The sequence below is a fragment of the Benincasa hispida genome, chromosome 11 (assembly GCF_027475165.1).
Source record: "Benincasa hispida cultivar pf3 chromosome 11, pf3_genome.v1.1, whole genome shotgun sequence".
In the NCBI taxonomy this organism is placed as follows: Eukaryota; Viridiplantae; Streptophyta; class Magnoliopsida; order Cucurbitales; family Cucurbitaceae; genus Benincasa; species Benincasa hispida.
The window spans coordinates 24,049,972-24,065,867 of record NC_143488.1 but is presented as its reverse complement, the minus strand read 5'-3'; the positions used below and the strand labels follow the sequence as shown (position 1 = coordinate 24,065,867).

The window sequence follows — 15,896 nt, the reverse complement described above, 5'->3', positions numbered from 1 at the left end:
AGACTAACCCTGGGGAGTATTTACTTTCCAATTTAACATTTAGACTAACAATTCCTTTTTACTTTAATTTTTCCAACCTTTAACCTTTAACTTAAACTTAGGAAAAGTAGTAAAGATTTAAGGCTTGCAACTATACTTTCATATCTCCAGGATCTCTTTTCATGTGGATGTGATCTCGGTTCATTTATGTCCTCATCCTAAACTCAAGACTTTACAGTTAAGTATTTTTCTTTTCTTTTCTTTTCTTTTCTTTTTTCTTTTTTTGAAATATGAGATCAAGGTTCACTCAGTTCCCCTTACTCTTTGCAGTCCTCTATCTATTAGACGTCATACATTGCTTCAAAACATAACCTTCATGTGAGTTCAGGTTCGAGATCTCTCAGTCTCATATATTTTCATGAGTTTATTTTGACTTAGGAGGAGAGAAGTGATGTTTTTATACTAAATGTGCACTTATACTCTTATTTCCTTTTTAACTTTTAATTAGTTTTTTAAAATTAAGCTTTTCATTTCTAAATTTCTTACTTTGTTATCTATCTTTTACTAATATTTTCAAAAATCAAGCTCAATTCTTTAAAGGAAAATTGTTTTAAATGATAAAATTACCAAAAATATTTTCAAATGAAGATGCAAACCATATGTTATCTTAGAATTTGGTTAAGAATTCAACTCTTTCACTTAAGAAAAATGCAAACCATTGTAAGAAATTGAGAGAAAATAGACTTAATTTTTCAAAACTAAAGTAAAAACAAAATGGTTATCAAATAGGACTTTAAGTTTTATTTTATTTTAATTTTTTAAACTTGGTTTAAATGTTTTATGAAAATAAAGAATGATAAGAAATCAATCAATTTTCACAAACTTAAAACAAAAGCTAAATGTAATCAAACGAAAATGAAACAGTTTAGTAATAAAATTGAATTATAAAAACAACCATTGAATTTTAAAGGTTTGTTTCGATTATATTCTTGAAATTTGGAAAGTTTCAATAACTCTTGAAGTTTGAAATTTTGTTTTTTCAAAATAATATTTGAAGGCTTTTGTCATTCAATTCGTGGACAAAGAATTTTGTGTATGCTTATGTGTGGCTTAAATGAATAAATCTAAATAAATATTAGAAAATAATTTTAGAATTTAGAGTTAGCGAAAAATCATAAACTATAGAACATAAAAGAGGAGGTAGACATACTTGTCTTTTAACTTTTTTTTATTCGTGTAAGGGCAAATTAACCCAATGACCTTTTAATTCTATTTTATCAAAATTTTGAATATACATAGACCAAATTTACCTAGTACTGAAACATAGGAATTAAAAATGTACTTTTCTTTTATTTTTAAAATTTATTAACAGAAATACAGCCTTTTAAAAAGGTAAGAATCAGTTTAAAATTGGATCGAATAAAAAAATAATTTTTAGTCAGTATTTTATATTTCTTTGATATTTCGCGGGGGGGGAGGGGGGAGGGATTCGACGTGTTATAATTAGAAAGAAATTAAAATAGGGCTCAAGTGAAAATGTGGGCTGAAAACGACCATTTATCCTGGCCCATAGCAAACCAAACGACGTCGTATGAATAAAATCTGTTGGTTAAAAACAAAAATAAAAATGCGGTGAGCGTGGATCGAACACGCGACCTTCAGATCTTCAGTCTGACGCTCTCCCAACTGAGCTATCCCCGCTGTTTGTTAAATACTATTTAATATATTTAATAAGGTTTTTGGTTTCTAAAACCGCACAACCTTTCTGTCCCCTTTTCTAGTTTCCAATTCGTATTTCCGTTTCTTATTTTCTTGTTTTCGTACATTTTATTTTTCACTTTTTAAGAATTAAAAACATGAATATATTTGATAATTATTTTTATTTCAGGTTTGTTTAAAAAATAACAAAAACATAATTTTGTTTGAATATTTTTTTGGTTTTTTTCTTTCTTTTTTTTTTTTTTTTTTTATAATAATTGAATATAAAGAGTATATGTCATATTATACATTGAAAAAGAATACAAAATTTATCACTAATACAACAATGCACAATAAAAAAAATTGAATCTATCATTCACATGTTGTCCAAATTTGATTGACAATGTCATCTCTAACTTCAGTCATTGATCTTAAATAATTTCAACTCTGCAAATTGTTTGACAAACTGTGTATATTCTCGACGATCATTAATTCATTACTAAAGTCATTAAATATAGGGGATTTTTCAAAAATAGAAAAGTAAGAGAAACTATTTACACAAAATAGCAAAATTTTGATCCTTTTTATAGAGGCAGATAGATACCGATAGAAGTCTATCAATGTCTATCAAATAATAAAAACTGATAGAAGTCTATCACTAATAGAGGTGATAGAAGTCTATCGATATCTATTAGTGTCTTTCAGTGTTTTTTTTTGTTGCTATTTCTGTAAATAGTTTGATATTTTTTCTATCTGTGAAATTTATTTTTAAATATATCATCTCGACAATCATTCAATCTAATGTAGTTGTGAATCATGCAACATATCATTTGTATATACTTTTGTGTGTTGCTTGAAGAATGATGCATTTGTTTAAGGATAGTAAATTGAGCCTTCAACACTTGAAAATTACATTTAATAACATTTTGTAGTGAACAATGTCGATAGTAATAAGACACTTCTTCTCTACCTTGAAGATGATGCCGCCTTTCTCTACAAGTTCATAAAGGATATTTTTAACTATAAAATGATGCTAAAATTTCAAATATAATTGAATATCCACTATCAACAAGATAGTAAAACAAATAATTTTTTTTTGATGAAGTGAAATGTTGAATTAAAATATTAAAAATACATAATTATATGTCTCTTTTGATCTCAAGATGCATGATAATTGATACATTCGATGATCATCTTTCTAGCTCCGTTATCTAGGCAAAACAAAGATGGAGAAAAAAAAATCCGAACAATCATACGAAAAATCTAACTAAACCAACAAAATACCAACCATCTGAACAATCTCCAATAGAAATAGCCCAAAGATCACATGTTATTGAAATCTTCCTGAAAAAATAAATTTTTAAATGAAAACGTGAATGAAATATTTTTTTCTGTAAATGAAAATTTTATGTTTCTAAATGAAAAATATTTAATGCATCTCGATCAGTACCTATCTTTATATATCTCACGTAATTGTCCAATCATAATTTGTCATGTGACAAATTCTTCCTATTTCTTTTTTAAAATATTTTAATTCTTTTGTAGTGTAAGTAATGAAAGTGGGATGCATAAAGACGATGTACCTTAGGATGCACACAAGTATTATCCTTTCTAAATTCATATCTATAAAGCAGTTTATGTAAAGTTATACAAAAATGTATCGGTTAATTTAGTCCCGTCTCATAACTATTTGGCTTCTAGAAATTAAGTATATGGATATTATTTTCACATATAAGTTTTTTTTTTTTTTTTTTTTTTTTGGTTATCTACCATTTAAAAGTTTTCCAAAATTTAATTCCAACTTTTTTAAACTAAAGAAAACTAGTTTGAAGGAAAAAAAATATCTAAATAAAATTCCAAGAAACAAAGACATTTTAGAAAACTAGAAAACATTGTTATCATATCAAATCACTTTTGGTTTTAGAAAAGGTTTCTTTTGTTGTGAATTTGAGAAGTACAACGGGAACACAGATGGTAATAAAATATAATATAACAATAAAATAAAATAATATATAATAAAATAAATTAACAAAATAAGAAATGAGAAATTATCAAATTTCTCTACTATCTCCAATTTGTATGGAATTTGCCCAATGAATATCTTTCAAAACTCATCAAAGGCCACTATTTATAAACAATTTGGCAAGTAGGAAGTGGATTACATGGACACTAAGAATGAGTATTTACAAAACACATGGATAATACTTTGGAAAATGGGGACATGACACATGGTCAATAAACACTAAGCATGAGCATCTAATAGACATCTATTTTCAATAATATTTATAAAACTCCCCTTAGATGCCCATTATATATATGTGAAATATGCCTCGTTAAACCCTTACTAGGAAAAATCCAATGGAAAAAAACCCTAGTGAAGGAAAAATAGTACATATTTCATATAATACATACTCCTAAAAAAAATACAATATTTGCTTCGAAAATATCACTTAAGATCTCTAAGTTGTTGCATTCCAATGTTATGCACCAATTTTTCAAAAGTTACAGTTCGTAATGCCTTTGTAAAACTGTCAGGTTATCCTCCAAACAAATTTATTGTATAGTGATGTCGCCATTTTCTTCAAAATCATGAGTGTAAAAAAGCTTCGGTGAAATATGTTTTGTTCTATCTCCTTTAATATATCCTCATTTGATTAGGGTTATACAAGCTATGTTGTCTTCGTATAATATTGTTGGGAGATTTTTATTAGAAGATAAGATACACGTTTCACGAATGTACTGAGTCATTGACCTTAACCATACACATTCTCGACTAGCCTCCTGAATTGCAAGAATTTCAGCATGATTTGAGGAAGTGACCATTATGGTATGTTTCATCGATCACCATGATATAGCAGTTTCTCCATATGTGAACAGATAACCTGTTTGAGATCCAGCTTCATGTGGATCAGATAAATGTCCAAATATGCATAACCAACTAGATTAAAATTTGATTTATTTGAATAAAACAAACTCATATCAATCATTCATCGGAGATAACGAAGTATATCCTTGATTTTGTTCTAATGTCTTTTTGTTGAAGAAGAATTATCTTGCTAATAAATTTATTGAAAATACAATATCTGGTCTTGTATTATTAACAAGATACATAAGTGCACTAATTGCACTAAGATATGGTATTTCAGTACCAATAATTTCCTCATTATCTTCTCAAGGTCGAAATATATCTTTCTTTATATCCAATTAACGGACTTCCATTGGAATATTTAATGGATGTGCTTTGTCTATATAAAATCTTTTCAAAACTTTTCCTGTATAAGTTGACTGATGAATAAATATTTCAACTCTAAATGCTCAATTTGCAAAACAAGGAAAAATTTTGTTTTTCCTAGATCTTTCATCTCAAATTCTTTCTTAAGATATTCTATTGCCTTTGAAAGCTCTTCAAGGGTTCCAATTATATTCAAGTCATCAACATATACAGTTATAATAGCAAATCTTGATTGTGATTTCTTTCTAAAAACACACGAACATATTGGATTATTTTGATATCCTTCTTTCAATAAATATCCACTCATGCGATTGTACCACATCCGTCCTAATTGTTTCAATCCATATAGTGATCTCTGTAACTTTATTGAATACCATTCCTGGGAATTTGATGTATATGTTTCAGGTACTTTAAATCCTTATGGGATTCTGATATAAATATCATTATCAAGATATCTATATAAGTATGTTGTGACTACATCCATAAAATGCATGTCTAGACTTTCATACACATTCAAGTCAATTAAATGTCTTAATGTAATTGCATCCACCATCGAGAATACATCTCTTAAATTTTTAATGGAACATTTGTTTTCGAGGATTTTTATCTTTGCCATTATGTCGTTTTCCAGGATTTTTATCTTTGGAACCCACTGGTCTACCACACTTCTGACATGTTCCAGACTCATTAGTTATAACTTGTTGTGTTGAGATATCAATTTTTAATAGAACATTTACAGCTGGTATATATGACTTAGTTACTTTTTTTGCTCTATAAATGCATCTAGTAATTGATTTGCTATACTTTGCAAATGAATTATTTTATGAACTTCAAGTTCTCAATGGTCTGTATTGGGATCTAAATGAGACAATATTGATGCATTCCATATAATTTCTTTTTTCAATTTCTTAATTTCTCCCCCTAATGTTGGAAATTTTGTCTCATTAAAATGACAATCAGAAAATCATGTAGTAAATACATCACCTGCCAAGAGTTCAAAATATTTAATAATTGACGGGAATCATATCCAACATATATTCCTAACCTCTTTTGAGGACCCATTTTAGTACATTATAGTGGAGCAATTAGAACATATACTGCATATCCAAAAATTCTCAGATGGAAAATATTTGGCTCATGAACATAAGCTAATTGAAATGGCGAGTACTTATGATAAGCTACTGGCCTAATGCATACAAGTGACGTTGCATGCAAAATAGCATGTCCTTATACAAATGAAAGAAGCTTAGCTCTCATACGTAATGGTCTTGCAATTAATTGCAAACGTTTTACAAATGATTCTGCTAAACCATTTTGTGTATGAACATGAGCTAAGGATGTTCAACACTGATCCCGACATATAATAATTATCAAAAACTTGGGATGTAAATTTACCAACATTATCAAGACGAGTGGTCTTAATTGTATAATCAGAAAATTGTGCTCTTAACTTAATTATTTGAGCAAGTAATCTTGCAAATGCAAGATTTTAACTTGATAATAAGCACACATGTGACCATCTACTGGATGCATCTATTACTACCATAAAATATCTAAATGGTAACTTGGTGGGTTAATAAGTCCATATATATCACCATGAATTCGTTCTAAAAATGCAAGTGATTCAGTCCCCACTTTAGCTAGTGATGGTCTAATTATCATTTTTTCTTGAGAGCAAGCATCACATGATAATTCATTAGATTGAAAAATTTTCATTAGATTGAAAAATTTTCTACTCTTCAATGGATGTCCATTTGAATTCTCAATAATTCTTCTCATCATTATAGATCTTGGATGACCCAATCGGTCATGCCAAATTGTAAATATGTTTGGATTCATGAACTTCAGGTTCATTGTTGCAAATGTTTCAATTACTCGTATATGGTTAAAAATGGACAGAAATATATCTACAGTGAGAAGAGTGCAACTATCGAGCTATAGTGGTGTGTCTCGATAATTAAAGAGTTTAGCCAATTAATCTCAAATCGTTGGAACTTATGATCTGTAGGTCCATAAGGTCCCTAAGCTCATAATTTATATCTTGGATTAATGAATTGAACCGATTTAAAATAAATTCGAAATTATGATTTTGAATTTGAAGTGTCCAAATTCGATTAGGGTTTTATTTGATACAATTAAAACATTTAATTTTTTAGAAATTAAATAAAATTGGAGAGTTTAAAATATTTAAATTATGATTTAAATATTTGATAGGTGAATTATAATATTTTATATTTTATATTAGATTAAATTAATTATATTAGTTTAATTAATTATTCAATTTTATTTAATTTTGAAATTTATTCAAAATTGATAATTTGATTAATTGGAATTTTGGATTTTTTGAAAATCCAAAATTATAAAAATTAAATTAAAAATTTTTCTTTGAAAAATCAGTTTTTAGTTAAAACTAATTATTCAAATTATATTAAAATTGAATTTAAAAATAAGTGAAAGTGGGAAAATCCAAAATTGGATTTTTTCACTCAAAATCCACCTTATACCAGTTCAATTTCAATGGAAATTAAAGTTGCATCCTTCATGCAATCTTAATTGCATTGGTTTGGGATATAAATTGAAGTCCTTGACTTTAATTTGTGGAAGATTCAAGTGATCTTGGTAGGAAAAAAAATTACAGAAATTACCCCTCCAAACCCTCTTCTATTTCATTCCAATTGGCTTCAATTCAAGTATTCCACCACACAATTTGAGCTTGAGAATAGTGGAGAAGATCTTAGTGGTGGTCTACTTTCAATTTGGAAGCTGATTTCGTGGAGAGGAAGAAGATTTGAAGAGAATCGTCAAAGGTTGTAGTTCATGATTTTTTTTTTTTTTTTTTGAAATTTTGTTTCAATGCATGTTCTTAAACTCAAATTAAGTGATATTAAAGTGCTTATTGATTCTAATTTATTCCGTTGCATGTTAGTTTACTCTATCAGAAAATGTCTTCTCTAACATATCAACAACAATAATTTTCTCTTCGTGTAACAATAATGTCGACCTGATTTTAAATAATACAGAGTTGTAACCACTTACTAATTTGAAATCTTGTAGCCTCAAATGCATCCACTCATAACGAGCTTTAGAAAGAATAACTTTTTTTTTTTAATGATCATACATTTCTTTCAAATTTTTCCACAAGATATGAGGATCCTTTATTATAAAATACTCAATTTTCAATTTCTCATGGAGATAATGACAAAGAGAAATCATAGCTCTTGCTTTGTCCTGACTAGATGTTGTATTTTCTTCTTTAATAGTCTCCCCAAGATTCATAGCATCCAAGTGGATTTCGGCATCAAGTACCCCATGACAAATAATTATTGTCGTTAATATCAAAGGCAGCAAATTCTAATTTTGTGAGATTTGTCATGGTAACACTATCATAAAATATTATACTTATGTTAGAAAATTAATATACATTGAATATGCAAAATAACATTAAATTTATTGATTATGAAGAAAAGGGAAAAACCAACATACTTTTAGGACCTACCTTTAGTGAGGAAAACAACAAGAGCTCATGTTGACAACTTGTTGTGAATTTGGCAGCAACATCTATCATAAAATATTTTCTATAATATTTATAATATATTTCTTATTATTAAAAAAGAAAGAGAGAGAGAAAAGTTGTTTGTTGATCTTAGAAATACGCAAATCATATATATAAAAGAGACAATGAGTACGAGGATAAAGATGACTTCTCCATTCTCATCCCCGTTTCCTATTTTATTCTTTATATCTGCAAAAACTTCTTCATTTATTTTCATAGGGAGCATGACGAGGACTTTCTACAAAAAAAAAAAAAAAAAAAAAAAAAAAAAAAAAGATCACAAGATCCGTGTAATTCGTAAGGATCTGGACAAATTGAATTTATAGTGAAATTGCTCAAATTTTATGTAGAAAGAAATAATTACCTATCAAATTATTCATATATATAATCTAAATTTAAATGTTCAATTTAAATATTTATTATCTTCGCCATTAAACAATAAGGGAGTGTTTAGGGCAACGGTTATCATCAAAATATAATGACTACATCTTAAATCTTCAAATAGCTATAGTCAACACTATTTCAAAACCCCCATTTATTACAGTATTTATTATTTACTACAGTTTTTTTTTTTCTATTTTATATTCATCATTTTTTTTTATTATTTGCTATAGTGTTTACTATTTCCTTCTCATACTAAAATAGTTTATACCTCAAACACATACCATTATAGCCCAAAATAAAATAATCTACACCATAAACACAAATTAACATAACCCAATTATAATAACCTATAATTATAATAATTAACTCATTGTCCCAAAACGCCCCATAAAATTTGAATTTTAAATATAATATTTATATAATAATCTACTACTAATAATAATAATATTTCTATTTATTATAATAATAAAGTGAAAAAGAAGCAAATTGGGCCGAGGCTCATCCTCGTCTCCATTTAACTTATGGAGAATTTTTGTCCCCCATTTCCGGTCTAAACGAAAAAATCTTATAGGAAAATAGACATCTCTAGTTATGGGAAAAAATTTTACATCCCCATTTTGTACTTACATCTTTTAATAATTTGTATTTTTGTTATTCATTACAATTATTCAAGTTGAAGTGGTCAATCTTTTCGTTTATAAGTGTAATTTAGACCATAAATATGAAACATCACAATCTAATGGTGAGGTATGTTTGAACAACTGTCACTTTGTCTCGTTATAATTATTTAGGTTGAAATGGTTATATTAAATAATAGTTTTTTAAAACAAAAATACCTCTTAAAACCAAAATAAAAATGCATCATTTATATAATTATTTGCCAACTAAGAGCACTTTGATTTAATATTAATGTAATTTCAAGCATCCTATTCAAATTAAGTGCTTAAAATGAAAAGTAGGCAATATTTCGTGACAAGAAAATGGCTAGTTTTTAATTATTATATTGTATTATTAAATTATTATTCAAATTCAGTATACGAACACTATGTTAATATGGGCGCTGGCTTATATATTTCAAGTGGACGGACCCCATTACCCTGGCCCATATTCCTTCACTAGTTTTCATTGGCCAATCATAGCGTGAAACGACGTCGTTTTGCTGAAATGAGAAGAAAACGAATAAATTGCGGTGAGCGTGGATCGAACACGCGACCTTCAGATCTTCAGTCTGACGCTCTCCCAACTGAGCTATCCCCGCTAATTGGTTACTTAAAAACCTTAACTTATTTTAATTAGTTTACAAATATATATATATATATATATTTTTTTTGTTGAAAAATTCTTTGTTTATACTTTTTTTTTTCGAGAAAATTAAAAGAATATTGTCCTTTTAGAAACTATTTAGGAAAATACTGTTGTTTTCAAACTATTTATAAAATATTATTATTTTTTTTTAATAACTTGAGGGTTCAAAATTCGACTACGGTAGGTCGAATGTTGAACCCTCAGACCTTATCCCTTCGCTTTTTCAGAAAGGTGAAACATTATTATTTTGAGAGAGAGCGAGATTTTGAGAGGACCAAGATAGGTCGAATTTGAACCCTCGACCTTGCCCTTTCGCATTTTCAGAAAGGTGAAACATTGTTATTTTGAGAGAGAGTGAGATTTTGAGAGTGAGAGCGATATTTTGAGAGCGAGAGCGAGATTTTGAGCGAGAGCGAGAGTGAGATAGCGAGATTTTGATAGAGAGCGAGAGTGCACTTCAATTTTTGGGTCATCTGTATAAATTTTTCTTTTTTTTTCTTTTTTAATTATTACACATTCCACATTCTTCTTTCTTTCTTTTTAATTTTTCCATTTTATAAAAATAATTTCTAAAAATATTTTAGCCAGAGCGATATAGCGAGATTTTGATAGAGAGCGAGAGTACACTTCAATTTTTGGGTCATCCGTACAAATTTCCATTTTTTTCTTTTTTAATTATTACACATTCCACCTTCTTTTTTCTTTCTTCCTTTCTTTCTTTTTTTATTTTTTATTTTTTTTATTTTCCATTTTATAAAAATAATTTCTAAAAATATTTTGAGCGAGAGCGAGATTTTGATAGAGAGCGAGAGTACATTTCAATTTTTGGGTCATCCGTACAAATTTCCCTTTTTTCTTTTTTAATTATTACCCATTCCACCTTTTTCTTTCTTTCTTCCTTCCTTTCTTTTTTTTTTTTCCATTTTATAATAACAATTTCTAAAAATATTTTATTATTTTATTTAAACTCTAAAAAGAATAAATTAAAAAATATATATCTCATAAAAATAAAAAAATGTAAATTAAATATCTCATTTATATAAAAATAATTACAAAAATCAATGTATCCCATAAGGTGGACATCGTCGATTTCGAGCTGGTTGTCGTCGTCGACTTCAAACTTGAGGTTGCTCGGGTTCTTCTTACCTCTGCAGACGCTTCATAATATAAATATTCATTATGCTCTCCACGACCCCAACCATGTCCATGTACGTATGAAGACGGAGGACCAGCCTCTGAGTCATGATGTCCTGAACCAAATGCTGGCATCATCATCATCGGACTAACATAATCAGTTTGACTCTACGTCTGCATCATAGGGGGCAACTCTTCCATATTATGTGCAACCTCACCAAACTCATCCTCTTCCCGAACAGGTCCTCTACGTCTAAGAGCTAGTGGAGGAACAATAGGTATATCGTATATATAATGAATTTCTTCCATATAGCTTTGGTTGTCACTACATATGGTAAGAACCTGGTTTGGATCATTCGCAACCTCACGGAGTCTACTGTTGTTCGATTTCTGTGAATTATAAAACAATTAGACAATATTTAAAATAAATTTAAATTAAAAATAATTAGATAATATTAATTCATTTACCAGATGACCCACCGCTGCTCTTGGACGAGTGACGTAGCGCCTTGTGATATTATTATACCAATGAATATATTCTGGAGTGACATCTGTGTCAAACTGTTCAAAAGAAACCCCACTACATAAACCTTGCACGATAATACCATCGCACTACCAAATGTTCAACTTTTTCAGACCAATCTTCAGTTCTTAAGTCAATATCATGTAGGGTTCAGTATTACAATGCGATGGGACATCTTGCTGAAAACTGAATTGTCTCGTCACCTGTTAGGAAGATGTCACTCACCAATATGAAAACATATGAGAAGACTCATCGTCCACCATATGTTTTGACCATTCGTATAAAAATTAGGCAAAGTATGCATAATAATTTTGTACAGCTCCCAAATAACCTGAAACACAAAATATTATATTAGAGAATATTAAAGACAAATACAATAAAAATGTGTATAAAATAATTAATTAGGTTCAGTGTAATGTACCTGTTTAGGTTGAAGCAGATCAAACATGTATCTATACTGGCTGACTACATGTGTGACTGTCCTAGTCACATAAAATTTGTCTCTCCACCTAAATTTTTAAATTGATAATTTAGAATTTAAATTAACTAGATCAGTGATATAAAAATTAAATTGAATTAAAATAACATACCGAGAACCGTAGGCTCGTCCAACTAACTGAGCATTATTACCATGTTGTAGCTGTGGAGCCATTGTTGGAAATCGTTCCCAAGCCCATAGTTGCAAAAGTATGAGAGGCCCAGCTATCTCTCGAACCTCAGGTCTTGTTGCTTTGCATAGTTGTCTATACAACCATGCCAAGCATGCTCCCCACGAATACCGCCCCGCATCATAGAGGTTAGCTAACAGTGCAGGAACACCAAGTGAACAAAATGACTTGATTTATCTGAAAATAGACTTCCACCCATCATTTGTAGTATATATGCTCGCGCATATCTTATGACGGGTTCCTCATCTGCATCATCTGTGAGCTCACAAAATTGTGTTCCTAACAATATTAAACTTAACCTCAATCCTTTAATCTTATTGGCAAGTGGGGTCACACCGAGGTACAGTTGACAAACTTCGACTCTTTCTCTCTTCTAAAAAAAACGCAAAAGAAAAAGAATAATATTTTGATTCTATGGACCCCTTGGACCTCTGACAAATGAGGTGATGACACATGGCGTTGGGTGGATTTTTTTAAATTTTAGAATAGACTACTCGAGGAGACTTTAAGGAGATTTTGTTGAGTAGTCGCAGAAGTAAGGTCTCACGCAGAAGGGTTCCAACACATTTGGCACTGGGCTCTACGTCCCAGGCAACCTGGCTATGTCATCCTCCCTTCTACCTCCCTCAATTCTAGGAAAATTCCCTGTAGGTCACCCAATTTGGAGTTCTTATGATTGAGCCACCAAAAAGGAAGGTACACCTTGTTGGTATAGGTAGTAACTTTCAATTTTTTTAAGCCTTTTTTTTAATCATACTTTCATGTCCTTAAGATCCCTCTCATTCGGATGTGATACTGGTTCATTCATGTACCCCTCATGAACTCGGGTCATTACAGTTCTAGATTGGGATGTCTATATATTATTTGTATCTGATTTGCTCCCATATCTATACTAAGTAACATCTCAACCATTTCAATGAATTGTTCAAATACAATTCTACTGTTCACATTTATGGAAAAACTCCCACTTGGTGGTTGTATTATACTTTTTATAAGAAGTATATTAAAAAATATTAAATTTTTTAGTTTATAAACAGAAGCTTTTTAAGTTTTATGAACATCAACTTTTTAAACATAACAATAAATTAAACTTTTTATAATTATTTTTAAACATAACAATAAATTAAATTTTTTATAACTATTTTTAAAAATAACAACAAATTAAACTTTTCAAATTAAAATTAAACTATATTTTCAAAGTTAATACTAGAAAATATCAACTTATCACAATAAATATAACAACAATAATTTTCGTATGAATAAACTAAAATTTTCAAACTATATTAAACTTTTGAAACTATACTAAACTTGTTAACTATCACAATAATTTTGTATTAAACTATAAATATGAATTTCTTAAACATAACAATAAACTAAACATTTTAACACTATAAACATCAAAGTTAATACTAAATAAATCAATATCATAAGAATAAACTAAACTTTTCAAATATCATAAGTTCAATTTACAGATTCGACAGTAGTTCTCTTTTTTCCTTCAAAGTGACAACGTTCACCCTTTTTTCCTGTTATTTGTTATCTGACAACAACTACAAAAAATTAAAAAAAAAAAATAGAATCTATAAAAAAATAATAATATAAGAAAAAAAATAAAATTTATAATTATTCATAAAAAATAAAAATTTAGTAGAGTAACAAACCAGTATAGTTGTGTGAGAATAATTTGTATTAAACGAAATACAAGAAGAGAAATGGAAATGGAAATGGGAAGAGAGGAAGATGATTTCGAAGGCAGTGAGGGGGCAGTGAGCTATGAAGGGGTAGTGAGCAAATCAAGGGGAGAGGATTGAGCAAAATCAAGGGCAGTGAGCTATCGAGGGAGTGAGTGAGCAAAAATGAAGAGGATGGGGGCTTAAAAGGATGTAGGTCGAGTGTTGGGGTTTGGGGTAGTTGAAGAAGCATTAAAGCTATGGTTGAAGAGGCATTAAGACTGTGGCAGAGGGGCATTAAGGCTATGGCAGAGGGGATTCGGATTAGTGGCGGGCAGAGGGAGCATGCATACAGTCGATCAATGCATGCAGGGAATCGCGCAGGGGAATCGGAGCAGGGGTGATAGGACCTCACACCTTTTTTTAATTTTCTTGATAATAAAATCAAGGTTGACCATATTTTTTCAGACTTCTTCAATTATAATCAATTTTAATATATGCACTTTCATTAAACTTACTCAATTATAGTTATTAGTTGTAATAAAATTATGTTATTGTTGTTATTTTTTCATTAATGATTATTAGTTTTTTTCCTCATTAGTTATATATATATATATCTATAGAAAGTAAATAAAGTGAAGACAATTATGAGCAAGATCCTGCTCATGAGCGAGATCCTTCACCCACTTATCTCCTTGTCGAGAGTTGAAGTTTCGATTTATGTATGTCGAAACTTCAACCTTCGACAACCTATAGCGAGATTTTCTTCTAGAGCGAGATCCTCATCACAAAATTAGCGAGATTTATGTATGTCGAAACTTCAACCTTCGACAACCCTAATATACATATTGTTTCCAAGTTTTTCTTTGTTTGTCGAGTTCTCAACGTTCGACCTCTACATTAATCGAATCCTCAACACTTGACTTCTAGTCTCGAACTCCCAAAACAACAATATTTCTCTAATAAGTTTCAAAACAACAATATTAATATTAAAGGTCCACTTTTTATCCCTAACTTCAATTTTCAAATAAAAATTTCATCTAAAATTTCACTTTTTTTTTGTTCTTTCATTCAAGATGAAATACCTTTCAAAGTATCAATTAATGAAGGGGAGCGATATTAAGAACTTTTTTGTTTTTTAAATAGAGAATATTTGTCAACAATTTGAATACCATAAAGATTACCATATATAATACAAAATTTCGCCGCCGATTCCCTATAGTCTAGCTTCTCGGTCTGTCATTATACCCTGAGAAGTAGAAAGAATTACAATGCCATTCCACATAAAATTCTAGGAATTTGTTGATAGTTAGAATATATTTGAAAACCAGGTCGACTGATTCGTTTTAAATTTGAAATCGTTTTATATGGTCCTTTCCATAGAGAAATCAGAATCCAGTCAAGATGATATGGATCAACCCCTTCTTGTGCCAAAGATCTTATCATTTTCGAAGGAACTAGAGTTATATCTCTTTTTCATTTCCATTCTAGAGTTTTTATGTATTTTCACACCCTTTCGAGATCTTGGAAAATGAACAACTTTTCTTGGGAATACATACAAAATTCATCATTGTAAAAAGGATAATGGTAACCACACCATTAACTACTTCATTTACTAACAATTTAATTTATGATCTTTTAATATGTAACAATTTAATTTCTATATTTTAAATTTTGTAATGGTTCCAACTATGAAAGTATTATTAGAATTTACAGAAATAAATCATAAATTTTTACATTGTTTTTTTAA

At 29.3% G+C, this 15,896-nt stretch overlaps 2 non-coding genes across 2 annotated transcripts; both read right to left on the bottom strand.

Moving 5' to 3' along the window:
- Positions 1-1,607: 1,607 nt before the first annotated feature.
- TRNAF-GAA (transfer RNA phenylalanine (anticodon GAA)) lies at positions 1,608-1,680 on the bottom strand. The gene has a single exon. It is a non-coding gene; the product is annotated as a tRNA-Phe (tRNA).
- An 8,351-nt stretch (positions 1,681-10,031) lies between these two features.
- Positions 10,032-10,104, bottom strand: TRNAF-GAA (transfer RNA phenylalanine (anticodon GAA)). Its single transcript has one exon. It is a non-coding gene; the product is annotated as a tRNA-Phe (tRNA).
- Between the last annotated feature and the right edge of the window lie 5,792 nt (positions 10,105-15,896).